Source organism: Aethalodelphis obliquidens, unplaced genomic scaffold (assembly GCF_003676395.1).
Source record: "Aethalodelphis obliquidens isolate GAN/ISIS:26980383/991018 unplaced genomic scaffold, ASM367639v1 scaffold3, whole genome shotgun sequence".
NCBI lineage: Eukaryota > Metazoa > Chordata > Mammalia > Artiodactyla > Delphinidae > Aethalodelphis > Aethalodelphis obliquidens.
Window position 1 is genome coordinate 68386321 of NW_020837947.1, and position 11435 is coordinate 68397755.

At 42.0% G+C, this 11435-nt stretch overlaps 1 pseudogene; it reads right to left on the reverse strand.

Moving 5' to 3' along the window:
- Positions 1–6697: 6697 nt before the first annotated feature.
- On the reverse strand, positions 6698–10129 carry LOC113613178 (N-alpha-acetyltransferase 40-like; annotated as a pseudogene).
- Between the last annotated feature and the right edge of the window lie 1306 nt (positions 10130–11435).

The window sequence follows — 11435 nt, forward strand, 5'->3', positions numbered from 1 at the left end:
CTGTATGCAGAAAATTATAAGACACTGATGAAAGAAATTAAAGATGATACAAATAAATGGAGAGATATACCATGTTCTTGGATTGGAAGAATCAATATTGTGAAAATGACTCTACTACCCAAAGCAATCTACATATTCAATGCAATCCCTATGAAACTACCACTAGCATTTTTCACAGAACTAGAACAAAAAAGTTCTAGTTGGAAACACAAAAGACCCTGAATAGCCAAAGCAATCTTGAGAAAGAAAAATGGAGCTGGAGGAATCAGGCTCCCTGACTTCAGACTATACTACAAAGCTACCATAATCAAGACAGTATGGTACTGGCACGAAAACAGAAATAGAGATCAATGGAACAGGATAGAAAGCCCAGAGATAAACCCATGCACATAGTGTCACCTTATCTTTGATAAAGGAGGCAAGAATATACAACGGAGAAAAGACACCCTCTTCAATAAGTGGTGCTGGGAAAACTGGACAGGTACATGTAAAAGAATGAAATTAGAACACTCCCTAACACCATACACAAAAATAAACTCAAAATGGATTAAAGACCTAAATGTAAGGCCAGACACTATCAAACTCTTAGAGGAAAACACAGGCAGAACACTCTATGACATAAATCATAGCAAGATCCTTTTTGACCCACCTCCTAGAGAAATGGAAATAAAAACAAAAATAAACAAATGGGACCTAATGAAACTTAAATGCTTTTGCACAGCAAAGGAAACCATAAAAAAGACAAAAAGACAATCCTCAGAATGGGAGAAAATATTTGCAAATGAAGCGACTGACAAAGGATTAATTTCCAAAATTTACAAGCAGCTCATGCATCTCAATATCAAAAAAACAAACAACCCAATCCAAAAATGGGCAGTAGACCTAAATAGACATTTCTCCAAAGAAGATATACAGATTGCCAACAAACACATGAAATGCTCAACATCATTAATCATTAGAGAAATGCAAATCAATACTACAATGAGATATCATCTCACACTGGTCAGAATGGACATCATCAAAAAATCTACAAACAATAAATGCTGGAGAGGGTGTGTAGAAAAGGGAACCCTCTTGCACTGTTGGTGGGAATATAAATTGATACAGCCACTATGGAAAACAGTATGGAGGTTCCTTAAAAAACTAAAAATAGAAGTACCATATGACCCAGCATTCCCACTACTCGGTATATACCCTGAGAAAACCATAATTCAAAAAGAGTCATGTACCAAAATGTTCATTGCAGCTCTATTTACAATAGCCAGGACATGGAAGCAACCTAAGTGTCCATCAACAGATGAATGGATAAAGAAGATGTGGCACATATATACAATGGAATATTACTCAGCCATAAAAAGGAACGAAACTGAGCTATTTGTAGTGAGGTGGATGGACCTAGAATCTGTCATACAGAGTGAAGTAAGTCAGAAAGAGCACAACAAATATCATATGCTAACACATATATATGGAATCAAAAACAAAAAAAGAAAATGGTCAGAAGAACCTAGGGGCTAGGCAGGAATAAAGATGCAGACCTACTAGAGAATGGGCTTGAGGATACGGAGAGGGGAAAGGGTAAGCTGGAACAAAGTGAGAGAGTGGCATGGACATATATACACTACCAAACGTAAAATAGTTAGCTAGTGGGAAGCAGCCGCATAGCACAGGGAGATCAGCTTGGTGCTTTGTGACCACCTAGAGGGGTGGCATAGGGAGGGTGGGAGAGAGGGAGATGCCAGAGGGAGGAGATGTGGAGACATGTGTCTGTGTGTCGGTAATTCACTTTGTTATAGAGCAGAGGCTGAAACACCATTGTGGAGCAATTATACTCTAATAATGATGTTAAAATAAATAAATAAATTAATTAATTAAAAAAATAAGTGTTAACATGGTGTAAATTGCACCCAGAATTACATTAAATAATTTATGCCAAGTAAACATGAGAGAGAAAAAAAAAAAAAAGAACACTACTTAACACCATACACAAAAATAAACTCCAAATGGATTAAAGACTTAAATGTAATACCAAACACTATAAAACTTTTAGAGGAAAACATAGGAAAACACTCTTTGACATAAATCTCAGGAAGATCTTTTTTGACCCACCTTCTAGAGCAACAGAAATAAAAACAAAAATAAACAAATGGGACTTAATTAAACTTAAAAGCTTTTGCACAGCAAAGGAAACCATAAACAAGACCAAAAGACAACCCTCAGAATGGGAGAAAGTATTTGCAAATGAAACAATAGTCAAAGGATTAATCTCCAAAATATACAAACTGCTCATGGAGCTCAATATCAAAAATACAAATAATCCAGTTAAAAAATGGGTGGAAAACCTACACAGACATTTCACCAAGGAAGACATACAGATGGCCAAGAGGCACATGAAAAGCTGCTCAACATCACTAATTATTAGAGAAATGCAAATCAGAACTACAATGAGATATCACCTCACGCCGGTCAGAATGGCCATTATCAAAAAATCTACAAACAAGAAATGCTGGAGAGGGTGTGGAGAAAAGGGAACCATCTTGCATTGTTGGTGGGAATGTAAATTGATACAACCATTATGGAAAACAGTATGGAGGTTCCTTAAAAATCTACAAATAGAACTACCATACGACCCAGCAATCCCACTACTGGGCATATACCCTGAGAAAACCATAATTCAAAAAGAGTCATGTACCAAAATGTTCATTGCAGCTCTATTTACAATAGCCAGGACATGGAAACAACCTAAGTGTCCATCATTGGATGAATGGATAAAGAAGATGTGTCACATATATACAATGGAATATTACTCAGCCATAAAAAGAAACGAAATTGAGTTATTTGTAGTGAGGTGGATGGACCTAGAGTCTGTCATACAGAGTGAAGTAAGTTCAAAAGAGAAAAACAAATACTGTATGCTAACACATATATATGGAATCTAAAAAAAAAAAAAGGTACTGATGAGTCTATTTGCAGGGCAGGAATCAAGAGGTAGACATAGAGAATGGACTTGATGACATGGGGTGGGAGGGCGAAGCTGGGGCAAATGAGAGTAGCACTGACATATATACACTAATGAATGTAAAATAGTTGGCTGGTGGGAAGCAGCCGCATAGCACAGGGAGATCAGCTGGGTGCTTTGCAATGACCTAGGGGATAGGGAGGGTGGGAGGGAGGCTCAAGAGGGAGGGGATATGGGGACATGTGTATGCATATGGCTGATTTGCCTTGTTGTGCAACAGAAACAAGTATAGTATTGTGAAGCAATTATACTCCAATAAAGATCTATTAAAAAAATAGTAAAAAAAAAAATTTTGTGTAGCATATTTGAAGGTTGCTAAGAGAGTAGATCCTAATAGTCCTCATCTGAAGAAAAAAATTCAATAAATAATTCAATAATTATTTAAATAATATTAAATTATTAAATAATATTTAATCATTAAATATTAAATAATATCTAATCATTAGATGATGTGGTGAGCATTTTTATTAAGCACATGCCCTTCAATATTCCCTCTATTTTTTCCTCAATGACCTTTCATCATCCAGCACACAAGCAAGATAATTACTGTTTTAATATAAAGATTTGAGTCTGTTCAACTTGAGAATGTCAATTCTGTATTTACTCCACCAAGCTTCTAGTTTTCAAAATAAACAAATGACTGGCTTGTAGTCAGAAACTACTTATATCTAACTGACCTGCCTATGAGACACCTGCTTTTTAAAGGCAGTGTTTCTTACTTAAATTCATTTTGGCATTACACGAATAGTTTCTGAAACCCTAGTGGAAATATATCCTTCAGAGGAGAGGTCCAGTATTTCACTCCAGATTCCACTGAGAATATTAAATTTTTTTTTTTCAGCTGAACAAAGTATCTTTTATTTGTGACATACAAGTACAACCAATGAGGGAATTCCTGGCAATCCAGTGGTTAGGACTCCATGCTCTCACTGCTGAGAGCTCGGGTTCAATCCCTGGTCAGGGAACTAACTAAAATCCCACAAGCCACACGGGGCAGCCAAAACAAACAAACAAACAAAGAAAAAACAAAACAAAAAACCCCCCAGGAAAACAAAAAACCCCAAAAACCAAATACAGGATTTCCCTAGTGGCGCAGTGGTTAAGAATCTGCCTACCAATGCAGGGGACACGGGTTCAAGGCCTGGTCCGGGAAGATCCCACATGCCACGGAGCAACTAAGCCCATGTGCCACAACTGCTGAGCCTGTGCTCTACAGCCCGTGCTCCACAACAATAGAAGCCACTGCAATGAGACGGCTGCGCACTGCATCGAAGAGTAGCCCCTGCTCACTGCAACTAGAGAAAGCCCACGAGCAGCAACGAAGACCCAATGCAGCCAAAAATAAATAAATAAATAGATGAAAACAAACAAAAAACAAATACAACCAATGCAAAAAGAGGTCATTTTCCCCCTTTTCTTCCAGTGATAACAAGTTGCTAAAGAAAAAAATATATATATCAAGAAGGAGTTTATATTCAAAGTTTCCTCTAAAAAAAACAAACCAGGAAGGGTTAAAAAAAGAACCATAAACATGTCATACACACATCTGACATCAACGAAAATAACCTGAAATACGGTAGATACAGCTAAAAAAAAAATTTCAAAATTAATATTTTAACATTGCCCAAAGAAACAAAAAATCCTGGTACAAAAGGCCTGCTATGTTTCTCAAAACCAAGACATTGGGGAAATGGAGAAAGATTGATAGTTGAGAACTGAATGGGCTCAAAACCAACAACAGGGTGACCTGCAGGTCTCAGGCAGCCCCTCCCCCGACAGCAGCCCTTGGAGGCAGCTGGACCAGCAGGGCCCAGCACAAAGCACCCATCTACCAGCGGGCTCGCTGCCAGGTACCCAGGGAGCAGAAAGAGAGAACATACACTGAACTCACCTTATGTGGGATTTACGCTGGGTTCCCTTTCGGACACCTTTAGTGGGAGGCATCAGAAATCCATGATCTCTAAAAAAAAAAAAAAAAAGTTTACTTTAATAAACTTGTTTTGGTTTTTAATGGAAAAAAAGAAAAGAAATCCATGATCTAATACAGTAAATATTTATCATCCTGTGTCCTTTGAGAGACAGCAGGGATCAGAGGAAAATCTTTTCCTAAATATGCTTCTGTCGCCCCATGATTCTTGGAATGAGCCCTCCCATCCCCTCCCAGTCATTAAAATTCTTACCCTTGGGTAAAATCCCCTGGGAGCCAGCAGGGTAGGGGCAAAGGTGGGCTTATTCCTGTGTAAAGCTGCAAGGCCACGTCCACTGCTGGCTGGTCAAGAGCAACGCACAGTGCAGGGCTGGGCCGGGGGAAGGAGGCTGTGTGTACAGGGCCCCCCTGCACAGGCGGGAACGGGGGTGGGTGTGGAGGAGGCGAGGCGGGGGGCGGAGCGGGGGAGAAGCAGGAACAGCTCCCGGGAGATCTGCCAGCAGGGGCGGCCCGAGAGAGGGCAGAGGGTGGGACGTGAGCAGACAGCGGTCAGAAGGACGGACAGGCCTCCTCGTGAGCAACCTCACGAAGGCAGAACCTTTGGGACACTCCCTAAAGCAGAGCTCAAGGTTGTCCAAGGGAAGGCATTACGTGCTTCTGCCTGGATAAGGATTTGGTCATTTTCTTCCCTGGAAGGGGAACAAGGGAAGAGATCGCCCTAGAGATCAGGGCGAGTTTAAACTCTCTCTATCCCACGAAAGGAGAGGAAGACCTTCTCCTGGCTCCCAGCTGCTGCCACAGGTGATACCGGAAAGAAAAGCAGCTGTTTGGCCACTGAGAGGCGTTCCTGCTGCAGCCTGCGCTGCCAGGCAGGGCAGTGGCACTGGTGGCTCTGTGTGGTAGCGAGGGGCCAGGCTGGGGAGTGCGGGCAGAGGGGCCCGCTGCTGGCTGGGGGCTCTCTAAGCAGGCGGGGCGATGGGCGGGGCGGTGGGGAGGGATACCCACCTTCAGAGAGCTATTAGCGCCAAGACAGGAGAGGAAACAGCACTAAATATGCCAGGAAAGAGGGGCCATTTTGGGGGAAGACGAGGGTCTCCCTGATGTTATTCTCCCCTTGAGAGTAAGAACTTGGGTATCTGGGGTGGCGTGAGAGGCAGAAGCAGAAAGAGTGGTGAGAGGTGACGGAGAAGAGCAGGCAGAGCCTCCGGCTGTTTTCTATGAAAGAAAAACTCGAGTCACTGCCATGAGATCAAGAGATTAAGGTCAGGATGTAGCCAAGTCCAAAAGCCCGGAGAAGCCATAGTCCCCGTGGTAGGCCCCATTCACACCTGTTCCTGGTCCTCTCAGCCCCTCACTGGCAGCAATGGAGTGAGGGAGACAGCCTTCCTCCCTGAGTCATCTGGTCCCCTGGCACAGCTCTGCTCTGTGGATCCATAAAAGCACAGCCATAAGGAGCTCTCTTGCTTCTTTGTGTCGCGGCACCAAAGACCTTCCCAAGGTCTCCATCCGAGCATCCCATCCATGAAACGGGAGGCTTTCCGAAGCCTCTCTCTACGCCTAAAAGCCCAAATCTACACCGAGTCCATTCCTCTTTGGGAAGCAGCCAGACCCTGACCCGGGGTCCAGAACTTTCAGAAAGGCGGGTATAAACACTCCATTGTCCAACTGTGAGCGTGTGCTGGTGGTGTTAGCGCCGGCGGGCTTCTCAGGCATTCCGCTGGAGGAAAATCGAGGAACCCTACGCGGAAGGGTTCTCACTCTCGCGAGAGCCGAGAGCCGAGTGAGCGGGCAGCCACTATGAGAGCATGCGCCTTGTGCCCAGGCATCCGCCGGCTCTTCCCACAGAATCCTGTCCGCTCTGCTCCGTCCTGGCCTCCTGCTCTTCTAGGAGAGAGCGGGAGGGGCAGCGTGGCCCTCTCCTCCCCAAGGTTCTGTGCTCTCAGGGTGCGGCCTGGCACGGGGAGGGCTGAGGAGGCCACAGCTCTGAGGGCACCTGGAAAGCGGCATGAGGCCAGGGAGAGGACAGGCCTGAGAGAAGTGTTCTGGCTTGGGAGTGCAGGAACAGCAGCCACCAGAGTGCCCGCCCGCGTGGGAGTGCTGGCTGTCCCCAGACTTCGTCCTCCGGCTCGGGACCCCATTGGAGCAGCATCCGGACACGCTTGGGGGAGAGTCGTCGATTTCACATCGCAGCGCTTCTCTGAAGAACCTGTAGGCGCCACGATTGTGCTTACATACAGCTAACATAACTCTCTTCCTCTGCGTGCTGCTGGCCGTGATCTGCTGGATTGTATGAGGAGCTTGCCCAGGCCTTTCCGCCGCACCTTGCTCTCCATCTGGACTTCGTAGTGGTACAGGACTTCGTCCCTGCACACCACGTCAAACCGGAAGAGAGGAAGGGCGACATGGACCGAACTGTTTTTCCCAAGCGGTGAGAGGTAATCCATCATTTCCTTGTGTTTCTCTCGGTCCTTCCAGCTCCAGTCGCGTCGCTCATACATGGTTTACATGTTGGTCAGGTTGAAGGCCCAAACAGTGACTGGCTCCAGGCCAGACACTCGCTTACATTCAATGAAGACATTTAACCCATTCCCATCATATTTCTTGAACACTGGGAAAGCCTCTAAAGGGTCTCCAAGCCTAGTTTCTTAAAGCTCTTTTGTCTTTTAATTCCCCCAAATGCAACAAGCATAAAAACGGCAGGAAGGAAAACTTAGAAATAACACCATCTGAAGATTTTACTCTGAAAATGTTAAAAGGATCCTCCCCCAGCCTGTTTGTTTGCAATGAGTCTCCACTGTAGTTGTCAGTGTTTTTAACATCCAAGAATCTTATTTTTTTTTTTTAATTTTAACCGTCTTTTTTGGTTTTAACCAGTTTTTAAATTGAAGTATAATTTATCAGTTGTCAGTTTTTGCCTCCTCACTGATTGATGAGAAAAATAATTCAGTACGAGTTTTGGTATGAAGGTGGATTTCAGTCTGGAAATTTATTGGGAAGTCTATCCAAATGTCCTAAAGTTAAGCAAGAATAGTTATTAAATATGCAAAAATAAAAATATCATGTGATAGGAATCAGAAAAAAATAGATGCCATAATAATTATAGCTATAATAGCATTAAAACAATGATTTTTATCAGTGACATAAACCAACGGTTTATTTTGGATGGGCTACAACTTAGTTTTATGGTTCTCCCTTGTTCAATTTTGGAATCTCTAGTACAAAAACTACAGATATCTGGGGGCTTTGATCCATGATGAAACCAAATAACTGTCCAATTTCTGTTGAGATGGATTGAAATTTGAATACTATTTTTGTGGCTATAGTATGCCACCTGCTTGGTGTATTAAAAAAAAAGAGAGAAAAACTCTTGTTCTGCTTGAAAGCTTTCATTGTTTCACTACATTTCAAGTAACTTTGCGAGTAAAAGATGCTGGACTTTGGTGCTTGTATTTCAACCATTAGGAATACATTGCAGAGATAGGACAGCTGAATATTAGTAAAACCCAGCTGGTGAAAATTATTGCACTCCCATTCTCCCATTTATGAGACAATTTCTTAAATCTCTGAATTGGTTTCCAGACTGCAATCCCATAATCCCATTGTGTTTAGGAAAAAATGAAAGATCTAGCAATGGCCAATTTAAAAAAGGGATCATTGGAGTTGAAGGCAAGGAGTGAGGAAAATGGTAGGCTATTATTTGAAATCTCATGGTGTGTCAGTTAGCTCTTACTGAATAACAAATCACCCCAAAACTTAGTGGTTTAAGACAACAGCCATTTATTTGATTCTTGTTTCTTTGCATCGGGAGTTGGAATGCACAGGGTGATTCTTCTGGTTTAGGCTGGCTCTCATTTACCGGCAGATAAAAGACTGCAGTTAGCTGTTGGTCAGCTCTGCTTTCGGGGGTGGGGGTAGCTCTTGGCTTGGGTGGCAGGGCTGACTGGACCACATGCCTTTAGTCATCGCTAGGCTCGTTTGGGCTTCTTCATATGGTGGTGGTGGTGGTGGTGGTGGTGGTGGTGGTGGTGGTCTGAGGGGAAGCCCCAAAGCACAAGTGTTTTTCAGTCCTTGCATCATGTTTGCTAGCATCCTGTTGGTTAAACATGCCTCGTGGCCAAGTTCAGAGTCAAGTTTGAGGGCGCTCAAACTTCCATGACAAAGAGGGTATGAATACAAAGAGATGAAGCATGTGTGGCCATTTTTCCAACCTACTGCATATGGTTTATTGAGTAAGATAAACCATTGAATTACGTGGGGAATCCTGACTGTATAATTTTGGCACAACTCAAAATCTGTCATGTAAAAAAATGTTTTGGAGATTTGGTCAAAGACAGGATATGTTCAGCTAAAATTAATACTTTGTCCAAAAACTTTTGGGAACGTCGTTTGGCTGATCAGACATCATGAAATTCAGTCCGAAGGGGTTATGAGCTCTCTCTGCTCAGAATCACTGTAGTCTGTATTAGAAAACGCTGAGAATTGCTGCTTGGGTTCTAGAATGGCTATCTTAGATAATTCAGTGCAACCCATCCTATCCTTTTGTGTGTAGAATTTTATTAAAACTATGTATTTTTAGCTTATATGCTTAACGTGTGTATAATTATAGCACAGATGAGTTTTAGTGAAGCAGTAGTCGTAAAGGCAAGTTAGAATACAATATTGTAGTTCTCAAGGGTTGAGAATTATTGATTCAGAGAGCTGAAAGAGGCATTTTTCCATCACTGCCTAATATTAGGGTGAGGCCAGAGTGTGACCCCTATCACTCACTTTTGGAAAGGGGCAGAAACTGCTCCTAGGTGATAGGATTCATCTAAAAAATAAAATACAATCATATTTCCCACCCCATCTATTCTAGCCCACTCTACCCAAAACTTTGCTTTAGTATTTCAGGAAGTTCAAGAGGTTTGAATTTATTTGGTTTTAAGAAAAGAAACTGATTTAGTTCTTATCATCTAAATAATTAGCACCAATGTACATAAACTAAAGTTAAACTGTTTTCCACTTAGTATGTCAAATAAGAGCTTTCTTTTCTGCATTAAAACTTCCCTAAGTGACTCTCTTTGACTACTGCCCAGTGACTCTTTCCATCTCTTTTAAGGAATTTGTCAATTTTCAACCCTCTTTTTATGTTTCTTTCTTGCTGTCACATACCTGTTGCTCCAGAATTGGTTTGTGATGTCAAGCATGAATAGAATGCTAGATGCAGCACAGCCTCAGTAATTAGCATTACTTCAGAGGAGTGATTTGAAGCAGTGAAAGGTTTGAACTCAAGCTACTCTGAAGAAAAAAAAATTTATCGAATGATGTTTCCACACTCTGTTGAGCTCTTTGGATGTTTAAAAAAACAGTGAAAGTCAGCGGTACCTGACTTGAAGGAATTGGCACTCCATTTCAAAACCTGCTTATGAAAAAAAAAGAGACTAGGAAGGAAAGCTGTACTGCATAGCTACAGTGGGTGGAATGGATCTTGAAATTCAGAGATGAGCAACTCCATAAAAATTACTAGGAAAATTAGTCTTTCTTCAAGGAAGCGGGACTTGAGTGAAACTTATAGGAAGTGGAAATTCTCAAAATGAAAGTGAGGAATTGAGACCCTAAATCATAGCTGTTGGAGCCCTAAGGTTGGGAAGCATCTCTGTTTCCTAGATTCTGCTTTTAGAATTCATTCCAAGATCCTGAAGCACCAAGGACAGAAGGGGCAAGCCAGCCCTGCAAGCCAGGGTCAAACTAGCATGGGATGTCCAAGGGCCAGAAGAAGAGTAGCCTGACTGAAGAAGAGGTTATACTAGGGAATAATTGGAGCCAGTGCTGGGTACATAAATAGAGCTGGATTAAGGAGGGCCTTGATTATCCAAATGAGGATCTTGAGTGTGATTTGTATACAGTAGAGACTCAGAATTGTTTGAAAAGAAATATATATATTTAATGTTAAATATATATTTAGTATTAGAGCACTGAACTTATAGTTATTTGACTGAAGATGGGCAAGGAGTACCTGAAGGGGGAGCCCACAAACTGCTTTTACGACCAGATAACGGTAATTAGTAACCAGCTCATTATTTATATACCAATGGCAGCAGTTGAAATTTTTTCTCTATTGGTTCCCCAATTCTGCAATCTTGTTAACACTTGCAATTGCCTCAGTAATATTTTTTGCATATATGGTACCACTGGAAGCTGCAGATTCCCCAGTTCAAACAACGCCAACTTCAAATTAGTGGTATCTAACTCAATAAACCATTACTTATGTTGAATGGTTATCTTAGAACTCTGAAGAGCTAGACAATAGAAATTATGCATTTTGATCTCAGGCTGTTTTAACATTAATCAATGTGCTGTTATTACCAAAAAGGTAGTGTTGTAGACAGAATTGTGTTTTCCTCTCCCCCAAATTCATATGTTGAAGCCCTAACCCTTAAAGTGACTGTATTTTGGAGGGCTTTTTGGGAGATAATTAAAGTTAAAAGAGGTCATAGGGGTGGGGCCATGATC